The sequence below is a fragment of the Chiloscyllium plagiosum genome, unplaced genomic scaffold (genome assembly GCF_037043375.1).
Source record: "Chiloscyllium plagiosum isolate Xiang-an unplaced genomic scaffold, Cpla_swu_hap1 HiC_scaffold_31, whole genome shotgun sequence".
Taxonomy (NCBI): Eukaryota; Metazoa; Chordata; class Chondrichthyes; order Orectolobiformes; family Hemiscylliidae; genus Chiloscyllium; species Chiloscyllium plagiosum.
The window spans coordinates 905707-932112 of NW_028270169.1; the positions used below are offsets into that span (position 1 = coordinate 905707).

Sequence of the window (26406 nt, forward strand, 5' to 3'; positions counted from 1 at the left end):
AGGATATTCGACAGCCACTTGGTGATATTCTTGACCTTAGCACCAGGGAGGCAGCACACCAACCTGGAGTCATGTGCAACCACAGAAAAATCTGCCTGTTCCCATACTCTCGAATCATCTACTATTCTTGGCCCCAATACTTGCCTGACCCACAACCACCTGTGTCGCTGAGCAAATGACAGTACCAGAAGCTCAGCCCTCCCTACCTTCCTCTGATGAATGATCTCCCTCACCAGTAACCAAAATATAAAAATGATTAGTAAATCATAGAACCTCACGAGGCTCTTACACTAACTGCTTGGTCTACGCAGACTACGTATTGGTCACTGATATTCCCTCCGCTTCCTTGGTCTTAATCTGCAGAGTGAGCTCTTTATTCAACATGCTATCCCATAATTTCCAACTTTGTGAATGCATCACAGCATTCAGCTGCTGCTGCTTGAGTTCCAGAATCTTGAGCTAAAATTGATCAAGTTGGAAATAGTCCCCGCTGTTGGAAATAGACCACAGAAAGCATCTACGTTCCCACGTGGCACAAGATAGTATTCCATACAACTGAACTGCCCCCCATCCCTTAAGCTTACTTTGAAGCTGTTTAATTTAAACTAGAAATGACAAAGTATGCAATACAGCCACTTTCAACTGCAATGATTCAGGCTGTTTCTGATTGCCCATTTCAGGGTTCTTTATTCACCTGTTTGTCTAATCCACTGCTCAAATGATTTTTTTTCTGTTTTTCCTATATTTTTAGTCTTATTTATCTGTACATTTATACTTTTTTTAGGTAAGGTATCACTGGCTGCGCCAACATTGTTTCCCCTTCCCTAATTGCTTTTGAGAAGATGCCGGTGAACTGCTGCTTTGATTTGCTGCGTTCCACGGAATTTAAAGACAGTGCATTGCTATTAGGAAGGGTGTTCCAGGATTGTGACCCAGAAATGGTGAAGTAATGCAGTCCTCACTATCTCCTAATACAGTTCCAAGTCAGGATGCTGTGATGCAGATGGGAACTTGCAGGTGGTGGTGCTTCCATGTATTTGTGGCACGGTGGCTCAGTGGTTAGCACTGTTGCCTCACAGCGCCAGGGACTGAGGAATGATTCCAGCCTTGGGAGTTTGCACATTCTCCCCGTGTCTGCGTGGGTTTCCTCTGGGTGCTCCGGTTTCCTTCCACAGTCCAAAGATGTGCAGGTCACTCGAACTGGCCATGCTAAATTGCTCATAGTGTTAGTTGCGTTAGTCGGAGGGAAATTGGTCTGGGTGGGTTACTCTTGTTGGGCCAAAGGGCCTGTTTCCACACTGTAGGGGAATCTAATCTTGTTGCCCTTATCCTACTAGGTAGTTGGTTTTATTATTAGAGTTAGTGTATGTTATGTTTGAAAGTCACCGTTTAAGAGATGAATCATGTGACACTAGAGAGTTCCATTAGTGCCTTCAGGTTTGTTCAGACTTGTTTGAGGTTTTACAGAGTACATGGTTTTGGAACAAAAATGTCCTCTTCCAATGTGCAGGTTAGGCGAATTGGCCATACTAAATTGCCCATAGTGTTAGGTGCATTAGTCAAGGGTACATATGAGGAATAGGTCTGGGTGGGTTACTCTTCGGAGGCTCAGCATGGACTTGTTGGGCTGAAAGGCCTGTTTCCATACTGTAGGTAATCTAATCTAATCTGATCTCATGATGCAATGTCAGGGGAAGATAGTTCAATTTTTCGTTTGTTAGAGCTGATCATTGCTAGACATTAGTGTGGCTTGAATGTTACTTACCAGTCCAAGCCTGAAGGTTGACCAGGGCTTGCTGTCATATGTGCGACTTGTGCCTTGTTATATGATGTTAAAAATCACATGACACCGGGTTATAGTCCAACAGGTTTACTTGGAAGCACTAGCTTTCTGTGCACTGCTCCTTCATCAGGTGGTTGTGGATCAGCGCTCCGAAAGTTAGTGCTTCCAAATAATCCTGTTGGACTATAACCTTGTTTTGTGATTTTTAACTTTGTCCATCCCAGTCCAATATCGGTATCTCCAAATCAAGCATACCATATGCAAATGTTACTGAATGTTGTGTAATAATCAGCAAATATCCCCATTTCTGAGAAGTATCATACAAAGCAACTCCAACAGTGTTGCCCTAGAACTAAAATAAAGGGCATCCAACAGCCAAAAACAACTTCTTGTGCTTGGAGTGTTTTCACACAATCACAAGACCTAGGTGCAGAGGCGGCTATTTTGTTGGACGTGTCTGCATCTGTTTCTTTAAATGAGCATCATTATCCAGTGCTACTCTCCAGCTATTTCCCCATATCCTTTTTATTTTTATCCAAACCATTGTGCAATACTCTCTTGAATGCCTCAGTTGAACCTGCCTCCACCACACTTCCAGGTAAACATTCTATATCCTAACTGCTTGTCACATGAAAATAGTTTTGCACTTGCTTCATTTGAAAATAATTTTAAATCTGTCCCCTCTTAATCTTGTTTCCTTTACTAATGGGACCAGTTCTGTCCATCTGTTTTATCCAACCCGTTCATGATTATCTGATCTCTTAGCCACCTTCTCTCCAAAAAAAAGAGTCCATTTCTGCAGTCCTCTTGTAATTGAAGTTGCTCATTCCTGGTGCCAATTTGTTAAATTGCATCTGCACTTTCTTCAATGCATTCACATTCTTCATTTAATGAAAATGACATTAGTTTTGCTTGTCTGTACAGGGTCTTTCAAGTTCATTAGCTGCTGTTTTAGTGTGTTGGTGGGTTTGTGGGCTACCATGATGCTAAAGGGTCTGAGTAGTCTAGCTGTCCTTTCCGAAAAGCCTTGGCATCATGGTAGCCCACAAACCCACTAACACACTAAAACAGCAGCTAATGAACTTGAAAGGCCCTGTACAAACAACAAGCAAAACTCATGTCATTTTCAAAATACCGTGCAAGGACTGTATCAAACACTGCATTGGACAAACAGGCAGAAAACTAGCCACCAGGATACATGAACATCAACTAGCCACAAAACGACATAACCCTCTCTCCCTAGTATCCTTACATACAAATAAGGAAGGACACCACTTCGACTGGGACAACACATCTGTCCGAAACCAAGCCAAACAGAGACACGCACGAGAATTCCTAGAAGCATGGCATTCCGACTGGAACTCTATCAACAAACACACAGAGTTAGACCCCCATCTACCACCCCCTGAGAAAAAGAACTGGAAGTGACTTCAGCACAAGAACTGACATCACCACAGGAAATGACATCACCAACCCAAAGACACCCAAACATATAAATAGAAAGCAGGAATAATCAGCAGTGCTTTGCCTGAGGCCCACTGAAGATGTTACCTAGTATGGTGACGAAAAGTCTGGAAATGTACCTTCCAGCTCAGCGAGCAAACCTACATCCAGAACCTCAACCTGAGTCACAAATCTCCCGAAAACTCACTAAGGCCTGTACTGCGCTGTAACTTTCTATGTTCAATATGTATCTTTTTTCAGTATAATTACTATTCAACTTCTCTGTAAATTGTGAAAAAAATCATACATGTAAGACATTGATTTTTAGTTGTAACATTCTTTTTACAATCATTATGCAGGCTATGTGAGAACCTCATTACAGTCTGGGTACAGGACATTATAGACTCCTTGGTTGCAATAGGCTGTAGAGGCTGAGATAAATTGATGTGTCGGGTTTGATGCTATGTGGAGTAATTTGTGGTTCGTTGTCTGTAGATGCAAGAGCTTTTGTTCTAGATTTACTCTTTTACATTCATTTTCCCAATCAACCTTTTGAGTTTTTATGTACAGTGTTCTGTTTATTTGAGTACCTACTCCTCGGTCTTTGCCAGTGCATTGTAAGTTAGTGTAAGAGAGACATCTGGTGTAATCTTCTACCCCTTGAAAGTTGTAAACTGTTTGACTTTGGTTTTATATCTAAATGGATCAAGATAGTTAAGATGGTGGGCCCAGAGGACAGAATTGACATCCATTGATTGACTGAACAATTTAAATTCCTATGCTTTGCTGTTTTTGCCATTCTTGATGCTACCGTTGAGTAACTAGGAGGACTAAGGGGCGGCATGGTTGCTCAGTGGTTAGCACTGTTGCCTCATAGCACCAGGGTCCCAGGTTTGATTCCACCTCGGGCGACTGTTTGTGTGGAGTTTGCACATTCTCCCAGTGTCTGTGTGGGTTTCCTCTGGGTGCTCCGGTTTCCTCCCACAATCCAAAGATGTGCAGGTCAGGTGAATTGGCCACGCTAAATTGCCCATAGTGTTAGGTACATTAGTCAGGGGTAAATATAGGGGAATGGGACTGGGTGGGTTACTCTTCGGAGGGTCAGTGTGGACTTGTTGGGCCGAAAGGCTTGTTTCCAGACTGTAGTAATCTAATCTAATCTAAAACCGCACTGGAACTTTTTTTTTAAATCTAGGAATTACCAGTATACTGCAAATTCTGGAAAAGTAAAATGAAAGTTCAATGTGATCGCAACAGCAGTGCTTAACATCAGCATCCTACATTGCTGTCATCTATCCAGCAAGGCTCCAAAGATGGTAATCTAGCAATGAATTAGTGTTGTATTGACTTGGCTTGACAGGAGTTTATGCAATGACTGGAATGCATGATGAGATATATTTGGCTGGGTTGTCATGTAAAGTGCAGATAGAACTAAGTATAGCTTTTTTGATCATAATTATATTGACTATTGAGACTCTTGCAAAGACAACATCACTTTTTGTCCAAAAATATTCTTTCTTCATAAAATTTGTAGAAGTATGTTACAAAGAGTTTAATTTTAAAATCTTACAGCATGTCCACTTCTCGGCTCCTCGATTAAAAATTGTAATGTGCTTAATATTTATAATATACATTCCATGTCAGACACAGCCGAGGGCAAAGCATTTCAAATTGAAAATTACAAAGTTGTCTCACTGCCATAATGAGAAATATAGTATTATTAAAATGGGTAGCAGAAACACAGGCCCAATGAATTGGGATGTGAACTGTAAAATGACTAAACCTCAGCTATGTGCTGATTGATATAGGGTACAGTAAATTATAGAAATTACTTGGTGGCTGAAAAACTGGTGTGGGAGAAGTTGGGTTTTGGTTAGTGGCCAAGTATCACCACTACTGGGAAGAGTGAGGGCTGTACCATTGAGATGGTTTACACCTGACCTGCACTGGGGCCAGTGTTCTTGTGAACCACATAGATAGAAAAGTGGAGAGAATTAAACTAGATAGTGTTGGCAAGGGATCAAATGTGCAAAAATGTGGGTGATCATAGTGGAGAGAAAGTCAGAGGACAATAGTACACAGGAAATGAGGGTCAGAGAATGACAGGAAGGGATGAAGAGAAAGAAAACTAAGAATACTCCAACAATCAACACCATGATAACAAAAAGACAGAAGTAAAGGTTCTAATTGAAAGCATACGGCATTCACAACAAAGTAAACAAACTGAGTGCACAATCAAGTAAAAACAACATGTGTAAATATAACCTTACATACAACTATTATTTCCAGGTTGCTGTTGAGTTCTAATTCCTGTGTTTTCCCCATAACCCTTGCTTCCCTAACTGATCAGAAATTTGCCTATCTCAGCCTTAAGTATGCAGATGGACTTTGCCTGCATAGCTCTCTGTTGCAAGAAGTTCCAAAGTCACTTATCCCTCATCTCAATCTTAAATTGATTTTAAGTGTTTGTCTGTTGGTCGTAGATTCTCCAATGAGAGGAAGCAACCTCTCAACATTCACTCCGTGAAGTGCCTGAAAAATCCTAAATGATTCAATGAGATCATCTCTCATTCTTTTAAACCTCAGTGAGTAGAATTCTGACCTGTTTACCTTTGCTCTTAAAGACAATTCCTCCATAGCAGGAATCATCTGTCTGATTCTTCTTTGAGTGGCCTACAATGAAGTTATATCTTTGCTGAAGTAAGGGGACATAAACTGCTCAGTGCACCAGACGTGGTCTCACCAGCACCATGTACAATTGCAGTAAAACCTCCCTACTTCTATATTCAGAACCCCTTGAAATAAAACGGCCAATATTCCATTACTTAACCTATCAATATCTCTCAGAAAACTGTATTCCCCCTCACAATCTGCCTTTCCATTTATTTTTGTCATCTGTATATTTAGCTGCAATGCATTTCTTCCTGCAAGTCATTAATATATATTGTAAATACTTACAGTCCCAATCCTCATCCATGTGGAACCCCACAGGTCACCAATCTGAAATCTTTCATCATCTCCATTCTAACTGATTAAAAATTTAAGAGCTATCTTAGGTGTTTTCAGTTTGTTCCCGTGAGTTGTATGACCCTTTGACCTTTCCCTTATAAATTGAGTCCAAGTTCTTCATCTCTCATTATCACTTGATGAAGGAAGATCGCTCTGAAAGCTAGTGTTTTCAAATAAACCCATTGGCTTTACAACCTGGTGCCATATGGTTTCTTATCTTATGATTTAACCTTTTAGTGAGGTATTTTGTTAAAGTGCCTTCTGGAAGTCCAAATTCAACGCATCTACCAGTTCTCGTCCATCCATTCTGGTTGAGACTTCCTTGAAAAACTCTTAATAAATTGGTCAGTCACAATTTGTTTCATAAAGCCATTCTGACTCTGCTTGATTAGATTATGATTTTCCAAATATATTGCTGTTACTTCCTTAATTGATTCCAGTACTTTCCAACAATAGATAGTAGCCTGACTGGCCTATAGTTGGCCCCTTTCTGCCTCCTCTTTTTTTTGAATATGAGTATTCACATTGGCAGTTTTACAATCTTCTGGTCAAAAGTCCCCCTGTCTGAATCCCACCTCGTGGTACTTCTAGTTAGATTCTAGAATGAAAACTGGCTTAATAGATTGTTTGCTTTCTTTTGTATACCAAGGAACCTCGATTATTCGAATGAGATGGGCAAACAGTATTTCGTTTGGATAATTGATTATTCAGTTAATTGAATCAATGCCTCTTCTGTGGGGCTCGGAGTTTTCTGAAGTTTCCTTTTTCCTTGCTCTGCCTGCCTTGGTCCCTCTCTCTGGGTTTGTTTCTGAGCAGACAAATTTTTTTGTTTGTGGAAGGGACCTGTAGTACTGATGAAGTCCCCCCCCGCCAAATCACTTCAAAGGGATTGATATAGCGAGCACTTGCTAAGAATGCTGCCCGTTCAGGAGACTAGGCAGCAGCACGCTGTGTGCGAGACTCTGCCTCCCTGTCCAAAACCCCCCCAACCCTGCCCCTTACCCACCCCCCGAAAAAAACACACACACACACACAAACTTCAACTTTTTGACAGGTTCCACCTTTGCCCTGTACAGGACAACATCTGAGAGATTATCTGTAGAAGGGGGGTTCAGGGTACATGCCTGTGAAACTCCAGGGAAAGTGTTGTGTGGAGAGAGATAGAGAGGACAGGAAGTCAGTGTCTGGACTCCAATTTGGAAATTGTGCCTGGACTCCAATTGATGTCCAGGACTGTTACTGGCAGCTTTTCAGTAAGCCATGTTCGTTTTTAATCATTGTAAACAAAAGGCACGATCAGTATTGGAAACACCTCTTTGATGTAATGTTTCCATCAGGACCTCGAGATCTCCCTCGGATAATCCAATACCCGGATAATTGATATTCGCATAATCAAGATACCTCTGTAGTTAGTGGTGATAACATGATGCTTGGATATTGAGACATATTCAACCAGTCTGTAAATTTTCATTAACAACTAAACAGAAGTTCATTTTACAAAGAAAATCAAACCAACACATTTAAATATAAAAAAAAGCACAGTTTTGAAGCAAAAATAAAGCTATGAACTGCAGGTGCTAGAGATTTGAAACAAAAACAGACATAGCTGGCAAAACTCAGCAAGTCTAGTGGCAAGTGTGGAGGAAAGCAGAGTTAATATTTCGAATCTGGTGACTCTTTATCAGAAATGATAGCAGCTAGGAAATCTGGTATTTATGCTGGAGGTGAGGTGTTGGGAAAGGTAAACACATGGTTTATTGATGAGAGGTCCGGACAGAAGAGAAGGTGAATAAGTGGTAACAAGAGCCGAGGGTAGCAGAGATTAGGTAATATGTGCTGAAAGCAATCCAAACAATGTGGTAATAGCCTGAGAGTGGGTGAAAATGGGTTATTTGTGCTAAAAGCAACCCATACCATAACAGTGCTGGATGTTGATGGTGGGGGGGAATGGGTCAGATCATAAAAAGATGAAATCGGGCGTTAAAGTTATTGAACCTCATGCTGAATTCCAGAGACTGCAGGGTCACCAAGATGAAGATGAGTTGCTGCTCTTTGAGCTAGTGCTGAGATTTGCTGGAACACAGCAGTTGGTCTGCGACAAATGTTGACAAGGGAACATAGTGTTGTGTTGATCTGACAGCAACTGGAAGCTCTGGGTCACTTTTATTGATAAACCATGTGTTCTGCAAAGCGATTACCCAGTCTGTGTTTTGACTCTTGCCAATGTAGGGGAGACCAAACTATGAGCAGCCAGTATAACACACTATATTGAATGCGGATGAACTTGTGGACCGAGGAATGGCAGATGAAGTTTAATTTGGTTAAATGTGAGGTTCTGCATTTTGGAAAGGCAATTCAAGGCAGGACTTAGACATTTAATAAGAAATAAGAAGGGAATGGTGACGTTAATGGGGGTGTACGATACGCCCCCAAATAGACAACAGGAATTAGAAGAACAAATATGCAGGGAGACTTGCAAGAGCAAGTCGAAGTGGGGGTTGTCATAGTAGGGGTTTTAATTTTCCTAACATAGACTGGGACTGCCAGAGCATTAAAGGCTTAAATTGGGTGGAATTTAACTGTGTTCAGGAACGTTTCCTCAAGCAGTACATAGAGGGCCCTACTCAGGAAGGGGCAAAATTGAACCTACTGTTGGGAAATAGGGTAGAGCAGGTGACTGAGGTGACAGTGGAGTAGCACTTTGGGACCAGTGAACACAATTTGATTAATTTTGAGATCGTTATGGAAAGGGATAAAACTGGTCCACAGGTTCAAGGTAAAAACGGGGACTGCACATGCTGGAAACCAGAGTCTGAATTAGAGTCAGCAGGTCAGGAGGCATCCAAGGAGCAGAAAAACTGACGTTTTGGGCAAAAGCCCTCCAATCTGGAATAGAGGATTCCTGATGAAGGGCTTTTGCCCGAAATGTCGATTTTTTTTTTCAGGTTCAAGTTCTAAACTGGGGCTAGGTGAATTTTGGTGGGATTAAACAGAAGCTTGCAGGGGTTGATTGGAGTAGTTTTTAGGTGAAGGGTCTTCCAGCAAGTGAGATAACTAGAGTTCAAGGTTTAAATATTCCTGTGAGGGTGATGCGCAAGATTGGCAGGAAAATGGAGCCCTGGATGACTAGATGACCAGATGCTGAGGTTTTGACCAGACAACAGGAGGAAGCATGGTTCATGTACAGGCAGCTGGGATCAAGGGAATCTCTGAAGGTATAGAGGAGATTCAGGAGTTTACTGAAGAAGGAAATCAGGAGGGTGTAAAGTGGGCACACGATAGCCTTAGCTGAGAAGATTAAGGTGATGCAAGGAGATTCTTTAAGTATATTAAAGGAATAATTAGAGAGAGAATAGGACCCCTAAAGGACCAAAGTGGACATGGATGTGTGGAACCGCAGGAGATGGGTGAGGTTCTCAATGAATATTTTTCCTATGTTTACCATGGAGAAAGACATGAAGACTTTAGATAGTAAAGATATCTTAGGGACAGTCCATATTGCAGCAGAGGAGGTGTTGGATGTATAGAGTGTATGAAGATGGATAGATGTGGGCGGCACGGTGGCACAGTGGTTAGCACTGCTGCCTCACAGCGCCAGAGACCCGGGTTCAATTCCCGCCTCAGGCGACTGACTGTGTGGAGTTTGCACGTTCTCCCCGTGTCTGCGTGGGTTTCCTCCAGGTGCTCCGGTTTCCTCCCACAGTCCAAAGATGTGCAGGTCAGGTGAATTGGCCGTGCTAAATTGCCCGTAGTGTTAGGTAAGGGGTAAATGTAGAGGTATGGGTGGGTTACGCTTCAGCGGGTCGGTGTGGACTTGTTGGGCCGAAGGGCCTGTTTCCACACTGGTAATGTAATGTAATGTAATGTAATGTAATCTAATCTAATCTCCTGGTCTTGACCAGATATAACCAAGAACACTGCAATAGGCTAGAGAACAAATTGTGGGGGCCCTGGTTGATATTTTTGCATCATCATTAGCCATGGGTGAGGTCCCGGAAGCCTGGAGGGTAGCGAATGTTGTGCCCTTATTCAAGAAGGGCTGCAAAGAAAAACCTAGAAACTGTACACCTTTAATTTGTGGTAAGTTACTTGAGAAGATTCTGAGTGATGAGATGCACATGTATTTGGACAGACAGTGTTTGATTAGGAGTAGGCAAACGTGAGTTCTGCAGATGCTGGAGATCACAGTCGTGAGTGGGATGCTGGAAAAGCACAGCAGGCAGCCTCCGAGGAGCAAGAGAATTGACGTTTCGAGCAAAAGCCCTTCTTCATTCTTTTGCCTGAAACGTCAATTCTCCTACTCCTTGGATAGTGCCTGACCTGCTGTGCTTTGCAGCAGCACACTATCAACTTTGATTAGGAGTAGTCAGCATTGCTTCGTGCACTAGCAAGATCGTGCCTCACAAATTTGTTAGAGTTCTTTTGAAGTGATCAGGAAGGATGATGAGGGCGGGGTGGTATGGATTTCAGTAAGGCCTTTGATAAGATTCCACATGGTAGGCTGCTCTGGAAGGTTAGATTGCATAGAATCCAGGGAGATCTCGCAAACTGGATACACAGTTGGCTTGATGGTAGGAAGCAGAGGGTATTAGGGAAGAATGCTTGTCAGACTGGAAGCCTGTGACTAGTGGTGTACTTCAGGGATTGGTGCTGGGCCTATTGCTGTTTATCTATGTCAATGATTTGGATGAGAATGTACAAGGCATGATTAGTAAGTTTGCAGATGACACTAAAAAGGGCTTGTCTCCGTGCTGAGGGCTCTATGACTCTGGCTATTAATGATAAGGTTCTGGGGAGTGTTGCTGAACAATGTGACCTTGGATTGCAGGTGAGTAGTTTGTTGACAGTGGACTCACAAGTAGATAGGATAATGAAGAAGGTGATTGGTATGCTTACCTGTATTGGTCAGTGCATTGAGTATATGAGTTGGAAGGTCATGTTGCAGCTGTATATGACATTGGTTAGGCCACTTTTGGAATGTTGCATTCAATTCTGGTCTCTCTGGACGGATATTGTGAAACTTGAAAGGGTTCAGAAAAGATTTACAAGGATTTTGGCAGGATTGGAGAGTTTGAGCAATAGGTGGAGGCTTGATAGTCTGGGGCTATTTTCCCTGGAGCATCGGAGACTGAAGGGTAACCTGACAGAGGTTTATAAAATCATGAGAGCCATGGGTAGGGTTAGAGGAGGGGAGACCAAAACTGGAGCGCATAGGTTGAGGGTGAGAGGTGAAAGATTTAAAAGGGACCTTAGAGGCAAGTTTTTCACGCAGAAGGTTTTGCGTGTATGGAGTGAGGTGCCAGAAGAAGTAGTGGAGGCTGGTATAATTACAGCACTTAAGAGACATTTGGATGGGAACATGAATAGGAGCAGTTTGGAGAGCTATGGGCCAAATGCTGGCAAATGGGACTAGATTTATTTAGGATGTCTGCAGCTGTACAGGACTTTGGTTAGGCCACAGTTGGAGTACTGTGTGCAGTTCTGGTCGCCTCACTTTAGGAAAGATGTGGAAGCTTTGGAGAGGGTGCAGAGAAGATTTACCAGGATGTTGCCTGGAATGGAGAGGAAGTCATACGAGGATAGGTTGAGAGTTCTCGGCCTTTTCTCGTTGGAACGGCGAAGGATGAGGGGTGACTTGATAGAGGTTTATAAGATGATCAGAGGAATAGATAGAGTAGACAGTCAGAAACTTTTTCCCCGGGTACAACAGAGTGTTACAAGGGGACATAAATTTAAGGTGAAGGGTGGAAGGTATAGGGGAGATGTCAGGGGTGGGTTCTTTACCAGAGAGTGGTGGGGGCATGGAATGCGCTGCCCGTGGGAGTGGTAGAGTCGGAATCATTGGCGACCTTTAAGCGGCATTTGGATAGGTACATGGATGGGTACTTAATCTAGGTTATACGTTCGGCACAACATCGTGGGCCGAAGGGCCTGTTCTGTGCTGTATTGTTCTATGTTCTATGACATGGACGAGTTGGACCAAATGACCTGTTTTCATGCTGTACATCTCTATGACTAAATGCTGGTACATTGCTGCTTCACCTGGAAGATATGTCTGAGGCCTTGGATGGTGAGGAGATAAACGGGCTGGTTTTACACCTTCTGTGACCGCATTGCCTGTAGGGACATGGAGGAGGAGCGGACTAAAATGCTGTGGTGGAAATGGATCCTGTGGAATGCTGACCACCGAAGGGAGGGGAATATGTTTTCAGCCTGGCATGCTGGTGGAGGTTATGAAAGTGGTGGTATACAGTGCTTTGGATGCAGATGCTGGTTGGGTAGTAAGTGAGATACCTTCATCATTGTGGGAGAGAACAGACAGGGTCAGGGCAGAAGTGCGGGAAATAGGCCAGACATGGCTAAAATGAACTTGTAGACATGGTGGAAATTGGAAGCGAAATTGATAAATCTTTTTCAGGTCACAATATGAGAGGGAAGCAGTATGGATGATGTCACTGATGTATCGAAGAAAGAATATGGGGAAGGGTCCAACTAAGATTAGAACAAGCCTCTGAGATTCAAGATGAAGTTTAATCATCTTTGAGCCTGATTCCATCTTTTATGATCTTTCTGAAGCCTCCCACACACAGTCTTGTTATGACATGGTTTGCTTTCAGCATAGACTACCTATTCTCTGTAACCCTCCGCTTTCATTATAGCTTATTCAGCCTCAGTTGTATCCTGGCCTGCCATTCACAAACCGTTTGTTTATCTACCTGTTTCTCTCTCTCTATCTGGGCTCCATCTCCATCTCTCCTCCCAGCCTCATCTTCACTATAAATACCAATTTTTCCTAGTTGTTTTACCAGATTCAAAATGTCAACTCTGCTGTCTTCCCACAGATGCTGCCAGCCCTACTAAGTTTATCCAGCAATTTCTTGTTTTGTTTCATGGTCTTGAAACTGTTTTGCTGTGTGTTTAACCTTTTCCCCATTACTGTCTGTAAAAGTTTTGAGAAATTGCCTCTCCAACTCAACACTAACTTTCTGCATAACTGACTTTGTACAGTTTCTTTCCTGTGGACTATGAAGACAATTTGATGTGCCCTTTCTAAGTCAGCCAATATGAATTTTCCAAAATCTGAAAGCTCAAACACTGAGTTCTAACAACCTTGCAGATTTCTAACCTAACATGTGATTTTGGGGTTTTACAAGCTACACCCTTCAGTTAATTTTTCATAGCTGTTGCAATTTATCTGAATTAAAAGTAGTTGCAATTTTATTATAGAGTTACTGTTTCGTTAGTCAAATCAGACTGTTAGGACAGGGTGAACAGAATTTACAGAACACTTATTTCGAAGCTGTTGGTTATTGTGCTGTTGGCTTTGAAAAACTTAGTTCCTGACACTAGCATGTGTAATCTATATTGACACTTCAGTGTAGTGGCAGGTTCTGGAATGTTGGGCATGTTTTAAAAAAAACTTCTGTATGCTGCTTAAGGTGAATGTAAAATGATCCCATTTGAAGAAGAGCAGGGGAGTCCTACCTTGCATTTTGATTAATATTTAGTCAGAACACAAGACTTGGGAGCAGGATTCAGAGTTGAGAGTGTAGCGCTAGAAAAGCACAGCAGGTCAGGCAGCATCCGAGGAGCAGGAAAATTGCCGTTTCAGCCAAGAGCCCTGCAGCGAAATGTCGATTCTTCTGCTCCTCGGCTGCTGCGTGACCTACCATGCTTATCCAGCATGACACTGTCGACCCTGAACTCCAGCATCTACAGTCCTCACTTTTTCCTTGGGAGCAGGAATTGACTGTTCAATCCATTCATCCAGCTGGACTCAATTGTACTTTCGTGTTGACCTTCCATAACCCTCAACTCCCTTATTGATCAAAAGGCTGTCTAAATCAGCATTAAATATATTTAATAGCTCAAACTGAGTTCCAAAGAAGGGTCCAATTGGACTTAGTGTTTATACAGTTGTTGCCGGACCTGCCAAGTTTCCTCAAAATTTATTATTTTTGACGTCGACATTTGCACTATCTTGTTTTAGCTTTAGTACTTTCCCCCAATGATTGCTTTCAGTCCTTTAGTGCATTTTTTATTGCTTGATTTTCAGATATTCGTAAATGTATTTTAAGTAGTTAAAGTGAAAGTGCCATACTTTCAACACTTCCACCATCTTGTTTCCCATTACATCCCCAATTTCACCCTCTGAGGGACCAAAGCTCCATTTTCTTTTCAGAAATACATGAGCCCTACATATTCATAATTCAATGAATGTTTAACTTGCCCAATTAAAATTTCCTCATTTTGGTTAGAGAAAACGGAAGAAATCAGCGATGTAATTCTTGCAGTAATCTCCTGGTGTTGAAGTGATTGGCTTCCCAACATCCCCAACCATCTTCCCGTGTGCTAGGTTACACTCCTGCTTCCCATTGATTTAAGTGTTGTTAAGTTCCTTGGTGCCATTCATAGTCAAGTGCACCTTGTTATGAAAGGTTAGCACTGCTGCCTCACAGCGCCAGATCCAGAATCTGGTTTCGAGCAACTGCAGTCATTGTTTTTACCTCGTTGATTTTAACCCTACTGCGAATCCTCTTGCAAGGATGCCTGCCTTGAAGAAGTTTTCCTCCTCTCTCTACAAGAATCTCAGGGAGTCTCTCTCTCACTGCAACTCCCAGGTCATTTCCTCAGCCCTGAAGCTCTTCAACCATGTCCTGAAACAAACTCGGTATCACAGCCACATTTGACTCTATGCCACTCTCTCCCCACCCCCACCCTCCTCTAGCTTATCTCTCCACGCTTCAGGCTCTCTGCCTTTATTCCTGATGAAGGGCTTTTGCCCGAAACGTCGATTTTGCCTGTCCTCGGATGCTGCCTGAATTGCTGTGCTCTTCCAGCACCACTGATCCAGAATCACAGCGCCAGAGACCTGGGTTCATTTCCTGCCTCAAGCGACTGTGTGGAGTTTACACATTCTCCCCCTGTCTGCGTGGGTTTCCTCCGGGTGCTCCGGTTTCCTCCCACAATCCAAAAATGTGCAGGTTTGGTGAATTGGCCATGCTAAATTGCCCGTAGTGTTAGGTGAAGACGTAAATGTAGTGGAATGGGTCTGGGTGGATTGCGCTTCGGCGGGTCGGTGTGGACTTGTTGGGCTGAAGGGCCTGTTTCCACAATATGTAATCTAATCTAATAATGCTATAAAAATGAAATTGGGTGAAGAGAGAGTGCAGGTTTTCACATTGTATGGCCACCAATTTTTGACAAGTAAATATGTGCAAAGTGCATTCATCAGTATTGCGCAGAAGGAATTTACTGCATATATTATTGCATTTGACGAAAATAGAATTGTTGAAGCCATGCTTGGGGCTTGTTAGCAATTTCAATCTGTGAACACTGGTCTAAGGAACAGACCTCACTTGTACTATATTTGGCTCACTCTCTTGGTGCTGGCACCCTATGAGCACATTGATGTCACACATTTGAGAACAACAGACCATTTAGAATTGGGAGTGAGGCACAGTCAGTCCCATTCTATATCACTACAAAGCACTGAATGGAGTGCTGCGTGCAGTAGGCTGGTCATTATGAAATCATAACAACATTCAGTGTATATCTCCTAGTTGACTACAATACCAGAAGCCGATTGTAATGAATGACGAACCTGATTAAATTGCACAAATGATTTGAATAGTAGCAAAATATTGCCAATGCTAAATATTTGAAATAAAAACAAAATGCCAGTGAAATTTGGCATGTGTGGCAGTGCCTGTGGAGAGACAAACAATTAATGTTTTGAGTCCAAAATGATTTTTCTTCAGAACTAATTCTTAACTCTTGTTTCCCTCCACAGATGCTACCAGACCTGCTGAAATTCTCAAGCACGTTTTTTCTAATTACACAGATGATTCCTTTGGATTTATTTATTTCTCATATGGCAGATGGAGTTTAATTTAGGTAAATGCGAGGTGCTGCATTTTGGGAAAGCAAATCTTAGCAGGACTTATACACTTAATGGTAAGGTCCGAGGGAGTGTTGCTGAACAAAGAGACCTTGAAATCCAGGTTCATAGCTCCTTGAATGAGGAGTCGCAGGTAGATAGGATAGTGAAGAAGGTGTTTGGTATGCTTTCCTTTATTGGTCAGAGTATTGAGTACAGGAGTTGGGCGGTCATGTTGTGGCCGTACTGGGTGTTGGTTAGGCCACTGTTGGAATATTGCATGTAATTCTGGTCCCCTTCCTATCGGGTGGATGTTGTGAAACTTGACAGGGTTCAAATGATGTTGCCAGGGTTGAAGGATTTGAGCTATCGAGAAAGGCTGAACAGGCTGCGGCTGTTTTTCCCTGGAGCATCGGAGGCTGAGGGGTGACCTTCTAGATGTTCATAAAATCATGAGGGGTATGGATAGGATAAATAGACCAAGTCTCTTCCCTGGGTGGGGAGTCCAGAACTAGAGGGCATAGGTTTAGAGTGAGAGGGGAAAGATATCAAATAGACATAAGAAGTGACGTTTTCACGCAGAGGGTGGTATGTGAGTGGAATGAGCTGCCAGAGGAAGTGGAGGAGTCTAGTACAATTACAACATTTAAGATGGGTATATGAATATGGGTCAGGTTTGGAGGAATATGGGTCAGGTTCTGGCAGGTGGGACTAGATTGGGTTGGGATATCTGGTCGGCATGGATGAGTTGGACCGAAGGGTCTGTTTCTGTGCTGTACATTTCTATGACGCTATATGTAAATTCAGTCACCTGGTCTTAAATCCCCTTCTGAATATAAGCAGTAAAAAGTGGAGGTTGCAGCACAGACCTCAGTGGGAGCCTATTTGTCACATTCTGCCAATCTGAAACAGATCCAAGTGTTTATAAACAATTTTCTGCCAGACAGCCAATCTTCCATCTGTATTAGTATGTTATCCCCTCTGCCATAAGCTCCTACTTTGCACAATAAAGTTTTAAGATGTATCTTATCCAAATGCCATATGGAAATCCAACAGACTCCCTATTTTCCACAGCACACTTTACTCCTTCAGATGTTATTGTCATAGAATCATACAGTTCAGAAAGGCCCTTCAGCCCATTAATTCTGCATTATCAAAACTTGTCCTAAGTATAAACAAGTCCCACTTTCCAGCACTTGATATATAAGTTTGAATGTTCTGACATTTCAAGTCCTCATCCACATACATTTCAAAGATTGTGAGGTTTACTGCCTCGACTATAACTCCGAGGCAGTGCATTCTAGATTCACATCACCCTCTGGGCAAAAAAGCTTTTCTTGTCAACCCCACGAAATCTCCTGCCTGTCCCTTATTACTGACCCTTCAATGGAACTGAATAGCTACTTTCTATCCACCCTATCTATGCCTCTTGCCTTTACTTCAGTCATGTCCCATCTCAGCCTTCTCTGCTCTAAAGGAAACAACCCAAGCTTATTCATCCCCTCTTCATAGCTAAGCTGTGTGCATTCCAGGCAATATCCTGGTCAATCTCCTTTGCACACCCTCTGATGCAAACACAACTGCAGTCAGTACTCCACTTGTGTCCTCTCAAAGGTTTTGTACATTCCAACATATCCTCCCTGCTGTTATAATTTATGCCAAGACTCATAAAGGCAAGTGTAGTGTACACTGGCTTAATTTCCCTGTTAATATGTCCTGCTGCCTTTGAGTGAATGTAGACAAACAAGAGGCAGGAAGAATACAGCAAGCCAGGCAGCTTCAAGAGGTGGAGAAGAAGGGTTATACCCGAAATGTTGACTTTTCAAAATCCTGATGCCGTCTGGCTTGCTGTTCTTCCAGCCCTTTGTCTACTTTGGCTTCCAGCATCTGCAGTTCTTTTGCTGTAAGCCTTTGGGCCCAAACACTTTCACTTTCTGTCCCTTGGTATTTTTAAGTTCTAGCCGTATAGACCCTTTACCAACTAATATCCCTTCTTTACTATTGCATTAATTACCACTTTAACGTGCAATGCTACCCTCTTTCACAAAATCGTGCCAACTGTTCTTGAATGCTTTTGAGTTTTTCCAAGTGGCCAGTTATAATCGCCTCAGTGATTGATTCTAACACCTTTCCCATGACAGACATCAAGCTAACTGGCCTATAGTTTGCTGTTTTGTGCTCCATTAATTCTTGAATACTGGGATTATATGGTCTTTTTTTCCAGTCTGATGGAAGGTTTCCAGAATAAATGAATTTCTGAAAATTAACACGAAACTTCAATTTCCACTAGGACCCTAGGATGAAGTCCACCAAGTCCTGGAGACTTAACCTATGGCTTCATTAGTTTACTCAGTAATGCATCCCTGGTGATTCTAACTTCACCATGTTCTTCTGTTTCTTCAACCTCCTGATTTACAGTTGTTGCTGGGATGGTTATCATTTCCTTTATGATGAAGATAGAAGCAGATATTTTATTAATTTTATCTGCTAGTAAATCCACATTCTTACCTTCTAGAAAACCAAGACTCTTATTTGTTTGCTTTTTAGATATCTAAAGAAGCTGTCGCCATCTGTTTTACACTCCTAGTCAGCTTCCTCTCATACTCCATTTGTCTTGATTAACCTTTTAGTCATTCTGTGCTTTTTTTTTGTATTTGACTAGTCCTCTGATTTTTCACCCATCTTTGTACAAGCATATGGTTTTACGTTCAATGATTTCCTTAACTACTTTTGTTAAACATAGATGATGGATTCTCTGCTTGGAAGTATGCTTTATCATGGAAGTGTCTTATTTTGAATATTGTGAAGTATCCTGTGAAATGTGCTACTGCTTCTGTACTGATTAGTGTAATAGCCTTGTTCATTTTGGCAAGCTCAGCTGTCATAATCACTGCCCTAAAATGAGCTTAAAATATTAATCTTAGGTCAATTCTTCTCCCTTTCCATCCAGTTATTTTTCTGCTTCCCTGTGACATCACACTTTAATGCTTCTCAGCAAATGGACAATTCCCAGACTGAATTGCAGTTGTTTTAAACTGGTGTATCCAGCTGCAGATTGTCTTAAAATTAGCTACATCCTTGTAAATCTTTTCTGCATTCTCTCAAGATTAACAGTATCCTTTCTGTTATATTATACGCAGTGTTCTAACAGCAGCCTCACCAAAGACCTGTATAGGCACAATATGATGTCCGAACTCCTAAACTAGCAGATCCAAAGACTAAGTGCCTCACAGACTCCTCAAAGTCTTTCCAATGTTTTTTTAAAATTTATTCACTCGTGAGCGTGGATGGCTGGCTAGCATTTATTGCCCATTCCTTCTTGCCCTTGAGAAGGTGGTGGGTGAGCTGCCTTCGTGAACTGCTGCAGTTCACATGCTATAGGTTCACCCATGCAGCCTTCAGGGAGGGAATTCCAGGATTTTGACCCAGCAACTGTGAAGGAATAGTGTTATGTTTCCAAGCCAGGCTAGTGAGTGGCTTGGAGGGGAACATGCAAGTGATGATGTTCCTGTGTATCTGCTGCCCTTGTCCTTCTCGATGGAATTGGTTGTGGGTTTGGAAGGAGCTGTAGAGGATCTTTGAATTTCTGCAGTGCATCTTGTTGATAGTACACTTTGCTACTTTGGTCGTGGAAGGAGTGGAGACTTGTAGATGTGGTACCCATTAAACGGGCTACTTTGTCCTGGATGGTGTTGAGGATGCACTCATCACACTTCTGAGTTGTGCTCTCTAGATGGTGGACAGGTTTTGGGGCGTCAGGAGGTATTATTAGCTGCAGTGGTCTCAGCCTCTGATCTGCCCTTGTTGCCACTGCATTTATGTGGCAAACCCAGTTGAGTTTCTGGTCAGTGGTAACTCCCAGGATATTGATGGTGGTGGTTTCAGTGATGGTAACACCGTTGAATATAAAGGCGAGGTGAATAGATTGTGTCTTATCAAGTTTGATCATTGCCTGGCATTTGTGTCATACGAATATTACTTGCCACTTAGAATCATAAAATTCCTACAGTGTGGAAAGTGGCCAGTCAGTCCATCAGGTCTGCACTGACCCTTTGAAGAACATCCCACCAGACCCAGCTTCGACACCTCCATCCAAGTAACCCGCATGGCTAGTCCGCCTAACCTGCACATCTTTGAACAGTGGGAGGAAACCAGAGCACCCGGCTGAAGCCCATGCAGACATGGTGTGGATGTGCAAACTCTACATTGACAGTCACCCATGATTGGAATCAAACCTGGGTCCCTGGTGCAGTGAGGCGCAAGTTCTCGCTCTCATACACACACCAACACACATTCTCTCTCACACACTCTCTCTCACACACTCACACACACAGACATGCACACACTCTCACACACACACATAAACAGTCCCTCTCTCATGCGCTCACACACACTCTCTCTCACATGCACACACACTCTCTCTCTCTTACACACTCTCTCACACACACAAACACACTCTCACTCCCCTAACCTATATGTTGTGCAATCATTGGCAAACATCCCCACCTCTGACCTTATGATGGAGGGAAGGACGTTGATGAAGCAGCTGAAGATGGTTGGGCCCAGGACACTACCCTAAGGAACTTGTGCAGAGATGTCCTGAAGCTAGGATGACTGATTTCTAACAACTAGATAAAAACAAGGACTGCAGATGCTGGAAACCAGATTCTAGATTAGAGTGGTGCTGGAAAAGCACATCAGTTCAGGCAGCATCCGAGGAGCAGGAAAATCAACGTTTTGGGCAAAAGCACTTCATCAGGAATGATGAAGGGCTTTTGCCCGAAACGCCAATTTTGCTGCTCCTCGGATGCTGCCTGAACTGCTGTGCTTTTCCAGCACCACTCTAATCTAGAATCTGATTTCTAACAACTACAACCATCTTCCTATGTATGACAGATATAACTTGAACGAGAAGAGAGTTTGTGCACAATACCCATTGACTCCAATTTTGCTAGGGCTCCTGATGCCATTATCAGTCAAAAACAGCCTTGATGTGACGGACTGTATTCCCCTCCCCTCTGGAATTCAGCTCTTTTGTCCATTTTTGAACCAAGGCTGTAATGAAGTCAGGAGATGAGTGGCCCTAGTGGAACAAAAGGGGCAGTAACAAGCAGGGTAATACTGATCACATGCTGCTTGCTAGCATTGTTGATGACACCTTCCATCACTGTACTGATGATCGAGAGCAAACTGATGGGCAGTAATTAGTTGGTTCAGTTTGTCCTCTAGTTGTGTACAAGACATACCTAGGCAATTGGCGATTTTGTCAGGTAGATGCCAGTATTCGTTAACTTTTTTGGAACAGCTTGGCCAAGGCAGTGTCATATTCTAGAGCACAAGTCTTCAGCATCATTGCCAGAATGTTGTCAGAACGCGTAGCTGTTGCAGTATCTAATGCCTCCAACTGTTTCTTGATGTCATGTGGAGTGAATTGATATGGCTGAAGGCTAGTATCTGTCATGCTGGGGACCTGTGGAGGGGACTGAGAAGAATCATTCATTTGGCATTTCTGGTTGAAGTTTGCTGCAAGTGCTTTCGCCTTATCTTTTGCACTGATGTGTTGGGCTCTTCCATCATTGAGGATTAAGGTATTTGTCGAGCTACCTCCTCCAGTGAGTTGTTTAACTGTCCACCACCATTCATGACTGGATGTGGCAGAACTACAGAAGTTAGATTTGATCCATTAGTTGTGGGATCACTTAGCTCTGTCTGTCACTTGCTGCTTCTGCTGTTTGGCATGCAAGTAGTCTTGATTGGTAAATTCATCAAGTTGACATCTCATATTTACGTGTCTGGTGCTGCTGCTGGCATGCCGTCCTGCACTCTCCATTGAACCAGGGTTGATTCCCTGGCTTGATGGTATTGGTTGAGTATAGGACATGCTGGGCCAGGAGGTTACAGATTGTGCTGGAGTACAGTTCTGCAGCATTCTGAAAGCTTGTACTTTCAAATAAACCTGTTGGACTATAGCCTGGTGTCGTGTCGTTTATAACTTTGTCCACCCTCGTCCAACACTGGTACCTCCATGTCACAAAAATGGAGATTATTCTCAATGTGAAGGCAGGAACCTAGCAAGGACTATGTGCTAGGTTCTGCTAGGACCACTCATCACCTGGGCTCACTACAGTCTTGGTTCAGAATGAACAAAAAAGCTAAATTCCAGAAGTGAGATGAGAGTGATTGTACTGGACATCAAGGCTTCATTTGACTTTTGACTTCAAGGAGTCCTAGCAAATCTGGAGCCAGAGGGGATTGGGTATGAGGGACCTCTGTGATGGTTGGAGTCATACCTGGCACAGAGGAATTTGGTTCAAGTCGTTGCAGGTCAGTCATCTCAGTTCCAAGACTTCTGTGCACGCTTTCCTCATGGTAGTGTCCTTGAATCAAGCATCTTTAGCTGCTTTGTCCTGTAGCTTTGTTAGACACAATCTTTCTGACTTAGGCGCAGTTCAAAACTAGCTCAAACTTTGGAGTCTCTTTGTTAGACTGGTTGACACTGGCCTGCCTGTGAGGGCCCAATTGATATTCATACATCTGCTATCTGTTTGAGCATAATCCACCTCTGGAACTGAAATGTTTTAAATGTTCTGATGAAAAATAATCAATTTAATTAATTTCCAAGCCTGGCCTCCTAGGCAAATAACAGTTTGATTATTCTCTTTTTAAAACAAGCTGCTGCTCACAGCTTAATGGTCATTTTCAGCCCTCAGCTCACGGTTCACAGCTCCAAACCAAAAATAATTAACAAAAAAAAACAGCAAAGGTTCTGACACCACCATTCTTTTAAGCAAACAAATGATGGGCTGGCCCAGCCAGCTTCACCCACATGATTATTTTTTAAAATATTGATAATGTACTGTGTTAAATTTATCAACTGTTGAAGAGTTCAAAGAGATGATGACAAAGCTGCGTGTTGTCAGTCTAGGGGGAAACTAATGCTGTTCATTCGCAGTATTTTGTCAAAGTGAAGTGAGAAACAACTTGTTTGTTGGTGCTTGGCATAGCAGAAGTAATTGTGTAGGGGTAGCGAGTGAAGCCATTGGAACTGAACCTCTGGGTATGATTAAATTGGTAACAGTAGAACTAGATAAGAACAGCCCTGTGAGATGGACAACAGTGCTGAGGAATTGGCGCAGAATTGTGTGACATTATCAATGTCAAAAGCTGCTGACAGGTTGGGCAGAATGAGGGAAGTTTACAAGTACCACTTTAAGCAATTATTGCCTCATCAATGCATTGTGGCTGCAGCGTGTATAGCCTGTTGGGTTCCCTGCAGTCACTCATACCTCGCCATGAGAATTCACTTGTTTGTCCAAGTTCAGAGCAATGTAATGAAGCCTGGAACCCAGAGATAAACTGAGTATTGGTAAGCAGGCTCTTGATGAGTGAGTGCTGTTTGATTGCATTTGTTACAGATTCCTTTCATTGCTTTGCATATTATTCAGGGTAGCCTGATGTTTAGGATAATTAACCAAATTGGATTCTTCTTTTTATTTTATGGCAAGCACCAACTTGGGCAGTTTTCCATTTCGTTTGGTAGTTGCCACTATTTTATTGGAACACAGATTTTGCATATTTTCTATCGTGAAGCTTCCAAGTGTTTGTTTGGCAATTGGAAGTAGTGCTTTAATTTCATTGTGCAAATCAGCATTCCCTGCAAATAAATCATTTGAGGCTCTCTGGTCCAACCCCTGCTCCCTGTCTGGATGCAGACTGCTTTTTGCCATGAAATGCTGTTCATTGTTGGGTATGCTTTTTTTGGCAGACCTGTTGTATGAACTGTGTTCTGGTGGTGTGCCTGGGAATGTAATTCTGTGTCAAATTAGATTACCTACAGTATGGAAACGCCATTTGGCCCACCAACTCCACACCGTCCCTCTGAAGAGTAACCTACCCCAGACCTATTTCCCTCTGACTAATACATCTCACACTATGGGCAATTTAGCATGGCCAATTCACCTGGCCTGCACATCTTTGGATTGTAGGAGGAAACCAGAGCACCCGGTGCAAACTCCACACAGACAGTGGACCGAGGCTGGAATCGAACCTGGGTCTCTGGTGTCATGAGGCAACAGTGCTAACCACTGAGCCACCGTGCTGCCTTGGTGAATCTCCAGACTAATTGTACAGTCTTTGCAAGGATCAACTTGATTTCTTATTGTTTTCTTCTAGCCCTCTGTTTATTAGCAAGTGATGTGTCTTCAAATCTTTGCCTTATAAATGCAATCCAAATACTCTCTCTGTCCGTCCATGTTTTAGTTTTGGTAACAGTTCTGAGCCTAAGCAATTTGCCCTCCCATCTCTCCTTTTGACCTCATCTTTCCCCTGACATTTCCACTTTTCCACCTAGCCAGATCACCTTAGATATTTCATCATTCAGGTTGATTAGAACGTAATGTCTAACCAAATACTATTACTACTATAATAAAAGCAAAATACTGTGATTTTGGAAATCTGAAATTAAAAAAAACTGTGCTGGAGAAATATAGCTAGATGGCAGAATCTGTGTAGAGAGAAACAGTGAGAACATTTTAGTTGGATGCATCTCTTCAGAACCTGTCATATCAGATTCAACTTTAACAAGAAGAGTCACTGGACTTGAAACGTTAGCTCTGTTTTCTTAGATTCATACAGGTCCTTTGGCCCATAGAGTCTACATTCAAATAACTACCACTAAAAGTGCACTAATGCCAATTTACTGCACTCGTCCCATATCTTTGAATGTTATGATATTTGAAGTACTCATCCGAACATTTTTATTCAAAGTTGTAAGGTTTTTAGGCAGTGCATTCCAGATTTCCTCCACCTGTTGAGTGAAAACATTTTTTCCCAAATTCCCTTTGAATCTCCTGCCCCTTCGCCTAAATCTATGCCCTCTCGTGATGGACACCTCAGTCAAGGGGAGCAGCTGCTTTATATTCACCGTGTCCATACCCATCATAATCTTACACACCTCAATCATGACCCCCCCCTCAGTCTTCTCTGCTCTAAAGAAAACAATCCAAGCCTATCTAGTCTCTACTTGTAACTCAATTTCTCCATCCCAGATAACATCTTGGTGAACCTCATCTGTACCCCTCTAATGTCGCATACTTCCTTTAGTGAAGTTGTCAGAATTGCATACCGTCTTCTTGAACAACGCCGTGCATAATTCCAACATTACCTCCTCACTCTTGTGCCACGACTGATGAAAGCAAGTTTCTCATGTGTCTCCTCAGATATTATCTTCACATGCTCTGCTGACTTCAGGGATCTGTGAGTAATCACCCCAAGATCCCTCTTCCACTAAGATACCAGTGTCCTGCCATTCATTAAATATGCCCTCCTCTTGTTTCTTAAGTGTATCACTTAGTAGGGTTAAATACCATCTGCCACTGGTCTGCCCATCTGACCAACCCATCTATATCTTCCTGTAACCTGCAACCATCTTCTTTGCAATTAACCATTCTACCAATCTTCGTGTCATCTGCAAACTTGCTTACTATTCCCCCAACATTTTTTTGATTTTATTGTTGTCCCAAGTACCTAATTACAGAGAACAGCTTTGTTTCACGAGTAGTACAGGACACCATAGCAAACAAGGGCATCGGGTGCTTACACAGAGTGTGGCATACAAGGTTATGTCTGCGCAGGAGATGTGGAAAGCAAGGTCAATATTAGTAAGATCAACATTATTTGAAATCAGAGAGGTGCATCAGTCTAATATTGGCAGCGAAGAAGAAGTTCTTGAATCTGTTAGTGCATGTGTTCAAGCTTCTGTATCTTCTGCCTGACACAAGAGGTTGGAATTGAACAATACCAGGGTGCAAGGGGTCTTTGATATTCGCAGACTTGCCGCAGCAATGAGAAGAGCAAGAAGGTTGGCTTCCGTGATGGCCTGTGCACACTGTAGTGTAGATTCTTATGGTCCTGGGTAGAGCAGTTACCGTACCAGGCCTTTATACATCTAGATACAATGCTTTCTGTGGTACATCTGTAAAAAATGGTGGGAGTCCTTATGGGCATAAAAAAATTCCTAATTATTTGCTGGCTTTTCATCTGTATCATTTACATATATAAGAGTCCCACTATTGATGCTTGTGGCACACCACAACACACTAACCTCCAGTCATTCAAACAGCCTTTTACCCACTACCCTTTGTGTCCAATTACTAAGCCAGTTTCTGATCCATCTTGCCAGGTTTCCCTCAATTCCATGTGTTTTTACCTTCTCAGTCAGTTTCCCATGTGGGACCTTGCCAAAAGCTTTGCTAAAATCCATATAAACTACATCAACTAATCTTCCCTCATC

At 42.6% G+C, this 26406-nt stretch overlaps 1 protein-coding gene across 15 annotated transcripts in view; it reads left to right on the forward strand.

Moving 5' to 3' along the window:
• The window catches only part of ncor1 (nuclear receptor corepressor 1), a 411320-nt gene that overhangs the window by 9368 nt on the left and 375546 nt on the right, over positions 1 to 26406 (forward strand). Inside the window, exon 3 of one of the 15 annotated variants that reach the window (XM_087977100.1) lies at positions 16029 to 16132. The exons of the other annotated variants lie outside the window; for them this stretch is intronic. The gene's annotated coding sequence lies outside the window, so the exon portion shown is untranslated. The remainder of the gene's footprint in view (positions 1 to 16028; positions 16133 to 26406) is intronic. 15 annotated transcript variants of the gene reach the window in all.